Source organism: Condylura cristata, unplaced genomic scaffold (genome assembly GCF_000260355.1).
Source record: "Condylura cristata isolate star-nosed mole 26May11 unplaced genomic scaffold, ConCri1.0 scaffold00002, whole genome shotgun sequence".
NCBI lineage: Eukaryota > Metazoa > Chordata > Mammalia > Eulipotyphla > Talpidae > Condylura > Condylura cristata.
In genome coordinates this window covers 16093674-16111215 of record NW_004567103.1, presented here as the reverse complement: position 1 = coordinate 16111215, position 17542 = coordinate 16093674, and the positions used below count along the sequence as shown (strand labels likewise).

At 33.9% G+C, this 17542-nt stretch overlaps 1 protein-coding gene across 1 annotated transcript in view; it reads left to right on the top strand.

Moving 5' to 3' along the window:
- The window catches only part of SPAG16 (sperm associated antigen 16), a 678503-nt gene that overhangs the window by 479609 nt on the left and 181352 nt on the right, over positions 1 to 17542 (top strand). The gene's annotated exons all lie outside the window — the stretch shown is intronic.

Here is a 17542-nt window from a genome sequence, read left to right as displayed (position 1 = left end):
ATATATATATATAGACTAATATTTTATGTTAAAATAGCCAATTTTAATTGGGATTCCTGAAAATATGGATATACTAGCAACAGTTCCAGAGTCATGAGACTGTGTGTGTTCCATGGTTTGGGTTTCACGATACCACATTACAAGTCTAAAATTAAAAATACAGTATGTTTTGTCTTAGCAATTTTTTTCCCTTTACCAATTAGTACAAGAAGCACATTAACACCAGTGACTTCTTTAAAAGGCCTAGTAATAACGTCTTGAATTAAGGCATTGATAGTCTGTCAGAATTAAAAACAAAATACTGCAGAATCAAAGATCCCAACTATGACAATTTTATTTTACAGTGGAAAACCTATTTGTACTTTCTGATTCATGAATTGGCATTGGTATCATAGTTCTAATGGAACATTAGTTTGGTTTTCATAAACATTTTTGTACCCTTAAGTTACTTATTAATTAGAAGTTAACATCCATCTACTCATGTCTTTGAATTTTGAACATGTTGCTATTACTTTTTGTTCTCCTTGTCATCTAGCCCAAAACTTATTTTCTGTGCAGAATCAGGCATATGTGATTGTAGATAAATGTCAGATCCAATCTTAATGGCACACAAATCAATATCATCTTAAAGTCCTTGATACATCAAACCTACCTTTTTCCCTCCCTGACTATTACATCCTTGATAATACACTAATATTAGGAAAAGTGTGAAAAATCAAGGGCAGCACAATGAGAAACAAAAGACAAAACTGCAAACTGGAGATCCTGCTAATGAAAACACTTTATAAATTTGAGGAAATATACTTTCAATGTGACCTTTCTATTCCTTTGATAATTTTTTCAAGGAACATACTATAACTAATGTTAGTTCTACATGGTTGAGAAATTAGTGTCATAACTTTTTTTCTCATTGAAGAATGAAATATTTGTGTTTCTGTTTAGGGAAAATCTTCAGTGATTCTTTATTGTAAAAGTGTTAAATATATTAAAAGTTGAAGGACCTAGGTGTAGCAAACACAGGTTTAATGAGAATATAAATATAGAACTGAAAAATAAAATAACAAAAAGTATGTTGGTCTCCAGTTAAGTAAAGGCTGAAGTAAAGAGTAAAACAAAATTGAAACAACAACGTGAAGACCTCTTTCATGCTACATTTATTAAGGAAATTATTGTTTAAAATAAATGTCTCAGTTATATTATGAAAATCCTTCAAAGATGAAGATAAAATCAAATCTAACTTAATGTAATTTGTTTCAAATTTTTTTTATTGAGTCCCCACAGTAGCAAGGCAATATATATATATATATATATATATATATATATATGAAACAATCATTTTCCAACAAAGAAAGAGAATATTAATACTAGTAAAATAATTGACATGAAGGCTCAGGTTAGTTAAGTTGTTCCAAATTATGTGTCCATGTTGAAATTCTGTGACAGAATTAAATTGTGTAACTTTCTGCCACTATGACATTATTTGTTGCAACTGAACTAAAATGAGATAGACTGTGGTCTGGTGTCTCAATTGTGCTGTTGGATTCAAAGAAAAGTCATTGAAAATGTGCATATGATGCCATCATAATGTCACATCATACATGTGGAAGTAGTAGACAGTATTCTGCCTGAGATATTTAATACAAATAATGTAAACAGGTATTCTACGTAAGCATATCAACAAATTTTCTAATCAAATGTTTTATCTCCAATTCAGTTTAATTGAAGAGCATCATGAAATTATGAAGTGTTCTATTTTAAAATAACTTTCCACATAAAAATTATTATCTTTAAATTTAAGAGATTTCTTGTCACTACAAATTCAACACAGTATAGAAATAAATTGGAGTAAGGTCTCTAAAAGGTTAAGTAAACCTGACACATATAACATTAGGTTTCAAATTCTTGATTGTCTTATTTTTCTTAGCTTAAGTATTTTCACTTTTAGTTAATAAAAGTAAACATGTACTTATATCATGCTACTTTATCTGTTTTAAAATTGAGATTCCTTATAGGAATTCTAAAATATGTTTTGGTCAAAAGATAGGAAAAAAAAGTATAGACTGTAATTCAAACTCTTAAATTTAATCCTCATTCACTTTTAATTTTTAACTTAATGTTTAATTGAAGTTACAGTGCATTATAACATTATGTACATTTCACTTAGAATCACCATATAATATCTTCTAGATTTTATTTAATCTCCCTGAACTATGGAAATAGTGAAGGAAATAATTTTGTTGCAGTGTTTTAATGTGTTTCCAGGCAATAACATATCTGTTATAATGAGGAAACTTATCATGTTTTATAGTAGCACTGGAAGGGATCTTAGAAGTCATCCCAAATGTTTTAGGAATAAGAAAAATATGTGAGCTTCTGGTATGCAAGCAAGTTCCCCAAATCTGGTGTTAGTATAGACTGTTTCTAATGAAAATATAAACACTAACAAATAAATATCAAAAGAAACAAGAGTTGAAACCTCATTTTCACATAATAATAATATTATAAACAAAATGATTAGCTAAGAAGTAAAATGTATTATACACACATATGTGATGAAAATCAAGACTTAAAAGATGTTGGAATCATCACCTAGCACTTAGAATTTAGTTTTTCTGCTGCAATAAAAAAACCAGCTTCTCATAAATTTAAAAGATAAGCTACAGTAGATGTCACAAAGCATTATTTACATGCTTTATTTGCAAATATATTGCTTGTGATAAACACATATTATGTGTGTTTATAGTTATATAGCATATTAGTATATATTCATAGCACATGCATTTGTAAAAGGATAAGTACTCCTTTCTCATTAAGCACAGAACATTCAGGTAATATAATGCTACGCATTTTTGTGAATATTCACTATCTAAATAATATCTTACTTGGCATACTTAAGGTGCCATATGTTTTACCATTTGAAAATTTATTAGTATTTGAGAAAATGTTAAATGGAGTTGCATAGTGAGAGTAATAAAAATGAACTGTGAGAATTTATACATACACGTTTCCACATCTCTCATTACTTCCTGTTTATGTAGTTCAGCAGTGATTTCCCTCCTTTGTAAAAGGTAATTCCAGTACATTTGCAAGGAAGTCACATCCCTAGAAAGAGCAGGAGCTGAAGTTTGTGCCAGATGGGGGCTTTCCAGTAGAAAGCGTATCAGTATCAGATCATCTGAATGGGCAGTTTCTCCTACCATTTGGAGACAATTCTAAATATTCTCCACAGCAGAATCGCAATAGAAATACTAAAATGAGAAGGGAAAGAATACCATTTAAAAATATCAGACACCTCTAACATATTTCTAAACATACTATTATAACCATAAAATTTTTGGTTTAAATTTGATTTATTAGTTCCTGTTAGTTCAGACTTCACTTCATTGCTTTGTATTTAAAAAGCAGATTGTGGTTAATTCCTTCTGATGGAAGCAATGTAATGTAATAAAGCATTCATTTAGAAGTTTTAAGCCCATTCGTTTTAAATATTATCTCCTCTGCTTACTTGCTGAATGAACACGATGAAATTTCTAAACATTCCTGAGACACAGTTTCCTTTGTAATGGTTTTAAAAACTATAGGGATTTCCTCTTCCAGCCAAGATGGGGTAACAGGGTCCGGATTTACCCCCCTTCTGAAACAAGTGAAACAGCAAATACACTGAATAGTATTTTTCAGACATTGACATTTCACTCAGCAGTGAAAAGAAGTAAACTGAACCTTAGGACTACCATGAAATACTAACAAGAGAAAGCTTCCAATCTACAATTCAAGGATGGACAGAAACGAGTTTCTTCTCTGAGCTGTAGAGACAGAGTAGGTTGTACAGGGAGGCTACAGCATGTGAAATTTCAAGGCTGTCACTAGAAAACACATGATTATACATGACAAATGAGGAAAAGAAATGAAAGCATTGAACAAGTCAAAGATAGACCTACTTGATCAAACATGGAAACAGAATTCAAAGACAGACAGTAGAATTCCAGAGAGTAAAATTTAAACTTTAGATTATTCTACCTCTCTTTCACTAATAGCCATAGATTTAATATTGATACATCTGTCCAAAAATATTTATTTTTTATGAACACTAAAATAATCTTATCAATAACATTTGGCAAAGTCTGACTCACACAACTTAGTAAGACCCAGAATCCTGTCTCTAGCTGTCAGTTAGCTGGCTTTGGGAGAAAAAAAAAGGCAACTCTCCCTACTACAATCTGCAAGGTTTTGATGTGCCTTATGTACAAAGACCTATTGGAAGTACATTATGTTCCTTGTTCCTAAAGGTACGCCAACCCCACGGCTCAATATTAATTCCTATCAGAGTAATCAGGCTAAGTCATATAAGCATTGTAGCTTTTTTTTTTTTTTATGAGCTGGATTATACCTACTGCTCCTCTGTCTGCCATTACTTTATGTCCTGGTCTGTTTAGAAACTAAAATAAAAATGAAAAAAACAGGTTAGTTTCCTCTATCTGTTAAGGTGCAAAGCAAAGCCAAACTAAGTTGATCCTCTTATGAGTAAGCCCACTCTACCATTTCAATGTCCTGAAAAAGTGTCATACAGAAAGAGGATAAAATACAAGAGAGAAAGATGACTCGATGAACCTGTGCAATTATACCTAATTATATTATATCGTAATTACATTATATCGTACATTATATAATAGAGTGGTTCTATTATGCTTGCAAATCCATTTTGTTCTTGAGTAGAATGTGAGTCTCTTTGATACTGAAGAAATTGAAGGAACTGAAGAAAATCAGTTTGTATCCCCTTGGAGACCAAAGTGTGTGATTAATACCTGGAATGAGGTATGTCATGCTCTAGGAACCAGGCAGGATACTTTCTTTTGTAATCATCACAGCACGATGAGTTTGTTCAGTTTCTCTCATTTTAAAGTTTTGAGAGTATTAATTATCCATGTACATATGTAGTTAAAGTATATTTGTATAGTTCTGTGAATGTCTGAATTGCATTTTAATTTTTAGCTTTAGGAAATTGGAAAGAAACAACTTTGGAGATTCATAGAAATTGGTTTTATATTTTATCTTTAGAAAAAGTATCTTTTCTTTTTGATTTTGTCATGCTGTCCCCTGATTTGGAGACAATTTTATTTTCCTGCTAAAAAATATGGACAATGATATGATAATAATTGTGCAAACACTTCTAAAACTTGAATTAATTTAACAAAGATATATTAATTCAGGGATAATAGTCATAGTTGTACAAGGTATCTGATGGGCCCATTGCATGTTCCAGGGGTTGGTGGCAATGCTCTGTCAGTTGCTAGGTACTTAGTCTATCCTCCTGATAATGAATCATAACTTCTAAGAACTGAAAAGCACTTGATATGTACAAGTTATGACAGTTTAATATAAGTGAAAGCTACTGACCTTTCCAAAATATCGTGAATGTTATACATGTAATTAAGGCTCATACCGTTCAGATAATTGTTTGTAATATTGTGTACTTGCTCTAATTGATGACATCATTATACAAACCATGCAGCCTCCTCTCTTTTGGCATGTCTTCAAAGTCTTAGGGAGAATGATATAATATGCCCAGTACTTACAAGTTCCTCACACAGTGCATAAGAATTTGTAGAAATGTCTAGAAATTGCTCACATCTCATGAGTTAGAACAGGATATTTGAGTATAGCATAACATGAAGCTTACAACTGCGTTGTCTGTTTTCCAACATGAAATTGAATAGGGTGCTCTTCTGCCGATGTCAACTCTCTCATCTTCCAAGTGAGAATTTTAAATTTGGTGATTTCATCAAATAGCCTTACAATCTAAGTTTTACATAACTCAAGTACTGTATATTCCCTGTGTTTATTAGGACATGGTACCTAAGATACAAAACCGATATTCTAAACTAAAACATAAATGCTACTTTATCAACTCTTAAAAACAAAATAATAAAATGTAAGCAGTCTACTTTTTATTGACCCAAAGGAAAATACAATTTGACATAAGAATCATAATTATTTAAAAACTGGGTTTCAAGTTTAAATGGCAGCTGTAATACTCAATAATACAAAATGTTTACTCCTGCACACCTAGCAACACATTCGGTCTCTGTGGCAACAGAAGTGTTGGCAAAAGAAATGCACAAACTCCAACATTTAATAAATTAATTACTCAATCAAACTCTTCTTAGAGGATTATGTGCGATAGTAAAAATCTGTCTTGTGCTGGTTAAAGTAGAGCAGCAAACAACTTATTAATCTTACAAATTGCAGTGTTATGCGGATGCAGTCAGCTATTGCAACTACAATTGCCTGCATGATGCAAAGAATTCACACTTGTGTTGTTAATTTCTCAATTTTGTGCAGTAATTTTATAAGTAATGTTATAATTGTTGCTTAACTCTCCAATGGAGTGGTATTACATAGAACTGTAATTGTTACATTATAGGCATAGATGATCAAAAGGTACACTGAAATATTTTCCTATATAAATAAAATATTCTACATAATTATATAGAAACCACTTAAATCCAGCACATGTCCAAATAATGACAAATTCAAATTAGTGTCATCATATTTAATGAAAATGAATTTTGTAATATCAATGTATCATTTTCAGATGCACTTACAGTAGTTATATATATATGTAACAATTAATATGTTAATGTCAAATTATTTTTAACTGCATTTATGAATTTCAAAAGGTTTTTATCTATGTAGCAAGTTTGAGAAATTAGTTCCATAACTAGTTATATATTAATAAAATCGAGCTAAGAAATGTATATAATTAGCTATGCTGCTGTGTTTACAGATGTAATAAAAATTATATTTACATGCTAGAGTAGGCTATTGCAAAATATAGCAAATGACATTTTTGCATATATCTTAATCAAGAAAAATTCACTTATATAAAGAAATATGGCATAATCAGACCTTTGCATTTTTATAAGGGATGCACTATTTTGGTATTAAAAGAAATATGTCATTTTAATCTAATAGATGTACTAGTTATGAGATTAAAATTTAATACTATTAAAATTTGTAATCCTCATATATGTCATGGCCCAAAGTCAAGAATCCCAAGAATTTGACTTCTTATTAATAGACTATATATGCATTATAAAATAAGAAATCATCTTTCATTGGCCAACCTGATACTGTTTAATAGGATAATCCTTTAAGATTATTTAAGAGAAACTGAAATTCAATAGATGTGCAAATCAACCCAGAACAAATAGCACACTACTCTTGGAACTGGAGTCTGCAGTAAGCATTTGTGATAACTTGCAGCTATAGTTATTTGAAATTGAATTCCAAACAATATTCAAGTAAGATTTCCTCCAGTTTTATTGAACTCAAAAATATCTGTTTTTCATTTCTAATATGAGTATAAATACAAAATATTTAAAATCATATTTCAAAAGATTTGTTTATTCATACAAGTACTGGGTACAGACCAGAGGTACAGGTAGAGGGCGTGAGAGGATTCACCAGAGACAGAGTGGGGAGCAGAACAGGCAGATGTAAAGAAACACACTGCTGAGAAGAGCAGTGGGTGGGTCAGGAGAGATCTGTGATGCCATGTGAGTCACCCCCCTGACCAGGGATAGAACAATATCTGCTCTCTTATGTTTTTGTTGGCCTGATATTGGAAATGATGTTATTTGACTTGACTAATATTTAGTGTAAATTAGTGTATCTGCCAGGTAAGATTCTGGGATTTAGTGATGAAAATGTAGGTACAATTCGAGTTACAAAGTAAATTGAATTGGGTATGTGTCTGTGAGTAATAATTGGGAATGTTGAAAACTCGAAGTGAAACTGTTATGCATGTGATATGCTATACCTGTATGCCAAGTGTGATTTGACAGAGAGCATCTTGCAGCTGCTTTTGGAGCAAGAGAGGAAAAAAAATGAGCACTCCTATAATCTAGGTGATCCATTTCTATTCTCATGGATTCAGTTTGACATTTCGATTACGCCTGCTTTCTCCCCTTAACCTTTCGATATGCAGTCCACACTGTTTGATTTGCTTCTTCATCCATGATGCATCAAGAACCACTTATCCTTACCACTAGTCTCACAAATGAATGCTTTTATGCTTCTGCTTGCTTTCTCCTCCTCCTTCTTTTCTCCTCTTCCCATTACCTCTCACTCCTCACTTCTCCTAACCCCTCCCCTCCTTAACTTCCTTCTCTTCTTTCATTTCATTCTTTTCCTTCTATTGCTTCTTTTCCGTTAGGTACGAAGAGCTCAAATAATCATAATTCTTAGTATATAATAGGCAGCTGAAATATTTTTGATTTTCTCCTTTTATATGCTATCCCTATCCTCATTGTCTCCCACCCTCTATGGGAGGTCTTAAATGTCATTGCTCTGTTTCCTTAGATTTATAGGTACCTTCAAAGGTAACTTAAAATTAATTTGTGGATGTACACAGACATAATTTCTAATAACTATATCTTATACATTCAAAGATTTGAAATTTCCTTCAATACTATGTCTTAAATTTTAGTCATATAAATATATGTCTTTCAGCTTATCAGTTTTGTTGACTGGATAATATTCCATTTTATTCATCTTATTTTATTCATCCATTGCACTAAGGATGGGCACCTAAATTCTCTGTAAGTCCGTACTTCTTCAGGATATGCTGTGCTAAATATCCTCATATGTATCTCTGAGCTTCTGTGAGAGTTTATGTGTGGCTTTTAGTGGGGATGGACTTGCTATGCCACAGAGTGTACTTCATTTATTTTCACTCAGCAGTGTCCTATTGTTCTTTACTTCCTCACCTGCCCAGTTGAAACGCTACCCGTCACAGTTGCATTGGAGATAGGGATTTCAGAAGGTAGCTACCATGAGGTCAAAAGGGTGGGACCCTGATTCAGTCAGACTATTGTCTTAGGAGAAGAGGTACACACAGGCATGGGGGAAAGCCAATGGAAAATAAATTTCATTTCCAACACCATTCAATTTATGGCAATTTTATTAGGGCAGGTGGAGAAGACTAATACAGGTAGCACTTGATTTCCTAATTCTACCAGTATAGTGGTCTTGTGTCCATTGTATCTTCCTACTTACTAGCGATGCTGAGCAAGTCTTCCCATACTTGTCAGTCTTATAGGCTTTCTTCTCTGACTTACCTTCTTTTTTTTTGATTAGGGGTTCTTTCTTAGGATCTAAGGACTCATAATAATTAGATGTGTATTCATCTGTTGTTGATTTTAAGTGTTACAGATTTCTCCCAGATAGCTGCCTATTATTTAGAATCTTTTTTGTTTGTTTGTTTCTTTTAGGAATTGTTTAAGAATATTATTCCCATTGTTAGGTCACAAACGTATTCTTCCAAATCCTCATCTATTTTATTTGTCTTTATTCTTTACATTTTAGGTCTATGACTTGAGGTACAAGTTGTTGTTAACCAGTTAAAGTCCTCTATAACAAATCCAGGAGCTTCTTGACTTAAAGGAGCATTTGTTTCTTATTTTCCTTAGGAAAGAGTTCAAATAATCTTGGGTCTGATGCATTTTATTGGGCTCAGCTGAACTCTTCATGCTTCTCATTCTTGGCTGCAGACCCTAGACCCTATGTTGTCCTCACATGCCAATCAGCACAGGAAAAGAAAGACGAAACCAGACAATCATATTTAAAATTCCTTTGTGAAGTGACAGGTAGTATCTGCTTATATTGCATTGTCCGTAACAAGTTATAAGTGAAGTCCAAGATCACCTAGATATACTAATTTTACAGATCTTGACATCTACTAATTTTACAGATCTCGACATCTTCTATTATATGTCTGGTGATAAGGCAGGGATTTTTTAACCTATTACAGGATAGTAAAACAGATTGGAAATGATATTCCAATGACTGTAGTTGGATACCCAACTTTATTTGTCTATCTAGTGAGATAATTTTCCTAATACCATCAGTTGTACAATTAAACTTTATTTCACTGATGTGTGATTCCACTTCTATATTATATTATCCTCATCAATGCAGACACACTTCTCCGATCTGTTGGCAACATCGTTTCTAAGCTGGTACAATTCTGTGACTTTTAACATTACTTAATATATGAAGTGAAGTGACTCTGCTCTTTGTTTTCAAAAGTAGCAGTTAGGTTCTCTATGTCCTGGAGTTTTCAGTTGCCCTCAGTTATCCTTTAGTAAAATTTGAAATTATACAAATTAGCTCCAAGGAGCCATACATATATATATATAGTTTTGTGTAACCATTGGCAATTCAACTATTTTTATAGAACTTATTTTGAATTTATTTACTATTTATTCAAGTTATAATGTTTTCTTATATTTTGGTTGCTTGAGCTCTTAGTTTATGAGATGGCTACTTAATTAATATATCCTAATAAAATTATTGTATCTGAATAATATCTAATAATTCCATCACATGAGAAATTTAATTGACTTTGAATTGTAGCAAAGATGGTTTGTTAACACGTGTTCTGCCTTTATTACTGAAAGTAATAGTGTAATGATTTAATTTGGCTGACTGAGATAGGAGGGAGTATTAAGAACTATTCGACACAATGTCTGCCACATTATTATCCATTGGCTATTGCAAACTCCGAAGCCAGATCAAAGTTTTCAGAAGATTAACAGTGTGTAATTGGAGCTACAACTTCAGAAGGAAAAAATAAAAGGAATGGTACAAGACATTTAGATCTAAGGAGAAGAAAGGAAGAAACAAATCTAGAAATATGACCTAGGTCAACAGTCTCAAAATATAATTGAATGTCAATTATGACAAACTTTTTTTCAAAGATTTATTTATTTACACACTCAAGAACTGGGGTACAGGCCAGAGGTATGAGTGAGAGGATTCACCAGTGACAGAGTAGGGAGCAGAACAGAAAGATCTACTGAAACACACTGCTGAGAGGATCAGCAGGTGAGACAAGAAAGAGCACAGGCATCTGCTGTGCCATGTGGGTCGGCTCCGGGGCCAGTGATCGAACTTGTGCTGCAGAGGTTGTAGAGAGCTTCATAGTGCTGCATTTTAACATATGTGTCACCAGCGAGGGCCCAAACTTTTTTTTTTCTTTTTAAGTCTGCAGCCACTGTAAAAGAGAAGTCATTTTTGATCATGAAAAATCCCAAGGAGAAAATATTACAAGATATGACAGCGAAATGAATGACATTACAAATCTACAAATTTTTTTTTTTTGTAAAGATTTATTTATTTGTACATACAGAACTGGGGTACAGGCCAGAGACTCAGGGGCAGTGAGAGACTTCACCAGAGACAGAGTGGGGAACAGAGCAGATCAACGAAGTACACTGCTGAGGGGAGCAGCGGGCGGGTCAGGAGAGGTCTGCCACGCCATGTGGTCTCCTCCGGGGCAGGCGGGAATCGAACTCATGCGGAAGTGGCTTCAGCTTCTCAGTGCAGTGCTTTAACCCGCTGCGCCACCAGGGAGGGCCCCACAAATCTACAAATTTTTATACCATTAAAGAGTTATATAACTGAGACCTTCCACTCGGAAGCCTTCAGGCACTCTTTCCCATTGCTTCATGATTCCAAAATACAAAGCAAAAGTTCTCTAATTTTGTCTCTAAAACATAACACTTTCCTCATAGAAACTTACATAGATGCAGATAACTTCAAAGAGACTCTCAAATCAAACTAATTTAATCATAAAATATTACTGTCAGGCTGATAGTAGTAAAAGTTAAGCACCTCTAAATGTTATTGATGTCAAAATGTCTATATATAAGCTTCCATAATGGTAATGAGGGGCAAATTGTCTATTGATATGTGAGTGGAAAGTAGCAAATATGTGAATTATAGCCTCCTTAAAAGAACATTCACAGAATACTCATAAACATAAATTTCATGTTAGCTTTTTAGAAAAGAAAGTGTTGCAAAGATAATTATCATTTAAGAAATTGTCCATAATTATGATGCTATCAATTGGTGTCTACAAGCAGTTTCTGAAACATTTAGATTTCAATAATATTTTATATGGTTATGTTCCTTAATGTCTTCAGACATAAAGATAATAATTTTTCTGTGATTTAATCATCCAGAATTGTAGCAAACCAGTTTTTTTTATTGTTCTTTGACTTCATCAGCTGTATTTTTATATGAGTACAGAAAGAACGTAAGGCAAAATAATCATGATGATACATTACAGTTTGATAAAAGGGGAAAAATATCAAGAACATATGATTATGACTATGTGTATCTAAAATACACATAGTCTTAAGAAATATGTGCAGTTGATCATAATGTGGCAGACAGTAGTACTCAATGCCTCCTCAAATCTCAGTCACCCAAATTCAATTATTACACTGCCATTTTTAGTAATAAAGATAGAACTTTTGTTAATAAGCCATCTTTGCTTCAATTCAGTCAATTAAATTCTCATGTGATGAAATGGTTAGAGATTCTCATTTTAGTGTGGAATAATAAAGAGAACATTAATTATGGTAATTATAAAATAATCCTCAAAAATAATTCAAAAAGCACCTTTGACCACCAATCATTAAAGATAATAACTGAAGAGAATTTGAAAATAAATTAAATTTGTAAGCATGAAACGATCAAATATTTCATATAGTAGAGACCATGGGCCATTAAAATGTTAAAAATGTATATATAGTGAAGCACAAATTAAGATGTCACAATGAAGGATAGATGTAGAGATAGACATGTGTAGGTAATAGTGGCATGGAGCCCCATGTGCATATACATCCAGAGAGAGATGTTCTGCTGTTAATTCTCCAAACTCCACTAAACTATCCTTTCTGTTTTTCTTCCCTGGGGCAGATGGCAGATATAGATGCATATAAAAAGCCTGGCATTATGTCCTGCCAAATATGTATAAGCACTTTCTGTGGGGTATTTTCACTATGTTCTAAATAGTCTAAAGCAAATATATAATCATTTTCCATATAAAGGAAAATAAAGTAACAAAACCCCAATACATGAATAAGAACAAATAGTGTATCAATTAACAATTTTGATAGGAAACAATCCAGAACTGATTTTTTTTTATTTCTTTTTGTAGTAGGTTAGATGAATCTTAATGTTCACCTCTATTCAACCCTAATTTTCATTCATCTCCTCCTCAAATTAGCCTGAAATAAAGAATGGAGAACAGCTACAGATGTTTCATTGGAAGTCAAGGGATGGATGAGTATTTGTTCTTATCAGAGGTTAAGACTTGATTCCTCTAGTCTTTGCTTTAGTGTGGGAGAAAAAGATCTAGAATATCCCTAACCTCTGTCTACTCCCTGTTGGCAGAGGTGTCTTTCTTACCTCAGAAGTGGGAAAAAAAAAAAAAAAAAAAAACTGAGCAAGTCCCACTGACTAGCTTACACTGTTGCCCTCCTCTTTGGAAAATTGTTCTCTGATCACACAGGTCCTTTCATCTATTACTGCCAGCAGACTACTCTAAATGTAGAAGTTTGAATTTTTGCAACTCTGTCAATAATTTGCTGGGTGGGGTTAACTCATTCTGGGAACTGCTAGGATACCCATGAGGTTACACATTTATGTTGCATTTTTTAATTCACCCTTGTCACATTAAAGGTGATATTTTGATATCTACCCCTATAATTACTACACCTTCTCCTCAGGTAGTTTCAAACTATAGTGGTAAAGCAAAAGGTATTTTACTGATGTTCTCGAACGATAACATTTGAATTCCTCTTATATGCCCACAGGAAGTATTAGTTTTTTAATGTATATTTTTTATTATTCTATAAGTTTTATATGATTATTGCCAACATTTTCAAAAAGCAATATAGAAGATATCAAAAAGAAATAAATCACACAAATAAGTATTTTAAAATTGTATTTCTTTTGAAACTATGCAAATAAATATATAGATAAAATGATAGATATGTAAATAAATATGCATATAGTATTTTCTACTCTTTATAGCCTAATAATTTTCCATACTCAACCTTATATAGAGTTTTTGTAACACATTATTTTATACTTTATAGTGAATCTTTTCACTTCAATTATGTACGGAGTCAGTGGGGCAGTTCTGAACAGCCTCCAGAGTGACTGATTGGTTTTGAGTCTACATTCTACTATTTATTACTTCCCTAACCTTGTACACATTTCTTAATCTTTCTATGCTTGAGTGTCCTCTAGATAGTAAGGATAACAAAACACTGTTTTTGTGAGCACAAGGAAGATAAACCCTGTAATGTAATCATGGCAAAAAGACTGAAATCACTGCTCTTCCATGTTTACATTCAAATAGGAGGAACACAAAATTAAATCTCTCTCTTTCTCTCACAAAAACACACACACACACACACACACACACACACCATTCACATAAATGGTATAAGAAAAAGAAAGGCATGGAAAGTATAGATTCACAGAGTGACATACTGATATTTCAAATAAAATGCTTAGAAAAGACCTCTGAGTAAGAACAACATACATAAATTGAGGATTTAAGTTTTGGGAAAGAACATTCTAGTAAAGGACCACAGGTAGATGACCTTGAGTTTGAATAAGGTCAAGAATATTGATATGATTAGAGCAGAATGGATAAGGAAGAGGTTAGCGTGAGATGACTTCAAACAGGTAAGCCAGGGCTAGATCATGAAGGCTCTCATGGACTATAAGAAAGAGACTGGATTTTACTTAAGTATGGCAAAAAGACAGTTGAATAGTTTTAAGCAATGAAGTAATAGAATTTAATTGACATTAAATGAAAACAACACATACAAAATTCGACACATGGGCCCTCCCTAGTGGCGCAGTCGGTTAGGACGCAGTATTGCAAGATGGCTGCAGCCACTTCAGTGCCTGTTGGATCCCGGGCCCTGGAGGTGATCCACATGGTGTGGCAGACCTCTCCTGACCCGTCCACTGCTCCCCTCAGCAGTGTACTTGGTACATCTGCCTGTTCTGTTCCTCCTCTGTGCCTGGTGAAGACTTTCACCGCCCCTGCACCTCTGGCTTGTACCCCAGTTCTGTATGAATATATAAATAAATAAATCTTTTAAAAAGTTTTTTGACACTAAGGACAAATACTCTATATCCAGGCTAAGAGAAGTGGAGAAACGTGAATCCGTTTATATATTCTAACACAGACAAAAAGATATGTTGGGCCAGATCTAGAGTGGGATTTTTAAAGAACAGTAAGTGGGGTGGGTTGTCATAGAGATTTTAAACAAGATGGGCTGCTTTTCATTATCGCCATACTCTGTGTTTTTCAATATCAGTGAACACATTTGTTCCCAATGGGCAAACTCTGCTCATTGCCTCTACTCAACCTGTTTATGCCCGTGACCTCAGTCGACAGCCAAGAAATGGTAAAGCCCATCATATTTGATAGTAGCCAGCAGACTTTGCTGATAAATTGGATATAATATATGAGAAAATGCACTCTCAAATACATGTCCCACAGCGTTTAGGTGAAACATGCTTTATAGCACCATCTTAGCTGTATACCATGTAGGAAATAATTAGCTTCATTTGGTCTGTGATCGATAAATAAACTATATATCCACCCCATTGCTTTTTTTCTTCCTGGTGGTTTCCCTGTTCCACACTATATCAATTGCATTTCTTTGTAATATGCTTTAATGTTAGGCCAATTAAGTATATTGAATTAATACCATTTCTCTAAGAGTTCTTGAAGAAATCCTAGCTGGAACTGACAATAAAGAACCTTGTTATTTCACATACAAGAAAGTCCACAGGTAGAACAGATGCTAGATGGGGCTAATTGTGCAAGGAATCTCTTTATTTCTGTTCTGCTCTCCTCACTGTTGGTAGAAAGGTGGTCCTTGCATCCCCACATGTCACACTGTGTCAAGACAGCATCCAGTGATTGCTCTTCTTAGAACTGTCTCTTCCTGTAACTCTGAGAAGAAAGGAAACTTTCTCAAAGTCCCCAAATGAGTCTCCTCCTCCTCTTTTGGACCAGAATTGGGTCAAATACAGGATGAATCTGTGGAAAGGGAAAAGTTACTTTTTCTCAGGCGGTGGTTCAGCTATTTTGGGGCACATGGCTGTTTCTCTTTAGGTTTGCAGCAAAGGGGAGGAAAATAATGGAAAAAAAATCAAGGAAAAGAGAAGGAACCTCTGTGAGAGTAGCAAATGTAATTCATGAAATAGAAGAGAGTCTTACCCTGGAATTATCTCTGGGAAGACTGAAGGAGCATTATATTAGATAGCAAAGACAAAACTAAAGCAGCACATGAAATGTGAAATAAAAGCATTGACTTTAGAACTTTAGCATATGAACAACCAAAGCAGGAAATTCAGTTTACATCGCAGCCTTAAGACACAATCTCAACCACAGATAGGAAGGGTTGTGTATCCATTATAACATATGTGTAAATTAAAAGTTTCAGAAGCAGTATTTATCTTTAGTGTGTGCAATGCTTCCTGGTAGCTATATCTGTATCATCATAACGATACCCTACATTACTCTCCTGAACCCATTATCAGTCTTAAACTAAAATTTGAGAAATCTCAGCATAGAAGATAACTCAGGACCAGTATCAGAATCACCTGCAGATACACAATAACCTTTCCTCATGCTGGTATTTCTTTGAACCAGATCTATATGATGAATAGTAACCAGCTTCTTCTCTCTGTCATGTACTTCCTATAGCTTGTGAGTGAGTAGGCCTAAGGGAAGGTGGACTGGGTGAATTGCTGAGAGCAAAAGACAACTCTCCCCTCCCCCCTCCACCAGGCAGGTTCCAGACTTTCAGTACCGCAGAAAGTTAGAAAGTTCTCTACAATGATTGGGAGTCTCATTACACTTGTTAATTTAGTCTGAACCTACAAAGTTAAATTTGGTTTCATTTGCTTGGAAAATATCCTTATAGGGGTTAGAGCCCAGCTTATACTCTCATTAAACCAACCTGCTTTGATGAACAAATTAATTATCCTGGGGATAAAATTGGGAATGGGGTGGGGAGAATGGCTTGATTTTTGCCACCAATACAGTGAAAAATGTATGTCTGAACTCTTTGGAGGTCTGTTTCCCCACCACTCAGCCGGGCAGTGACCTTTTTCTCCTGCGTGAATTCAATCAAAGATGTCTTCCTTTGATTTAAACAGTTTACGCTTTTCTTAGAACTCAGCTGAAGCCACATGTATTATGTTACTATTGTTTCAGAGAGGTTTAATTATCATAACTATCAATTCAAATGACTCTTCTGTCATTTAAAAAAATGGTTTGTCATTTGTGGGAAAGGGATATATATGCATGTTTGTGTGTGTACATGTATGTGTGCATGTGTATATGTGTGTATGTAATTTCCAGTACTGTAGGCTGCAGATTTATCCAGTGTCTGTGTTAACCACAGACCACAGAGCTTGATCTACTTATTAGCTTGCTCCTTTAGACAATCAGTTAGGTACCGAAACCTTTTGAAGGTCATTGTATCCTTCCCTTTCTGAAAGCATCCCTTGAAGTTCAATAGTTTAAACAGCTTAACAAATTTCTGTTGCCTTTCTGTTCTTTGCTCTGTTATACATACATAAAAAGGAATATTACTTTCATTCAGAGAAGGTAATATAAACCTATGATTTCGGAAACAAGGTTATCATC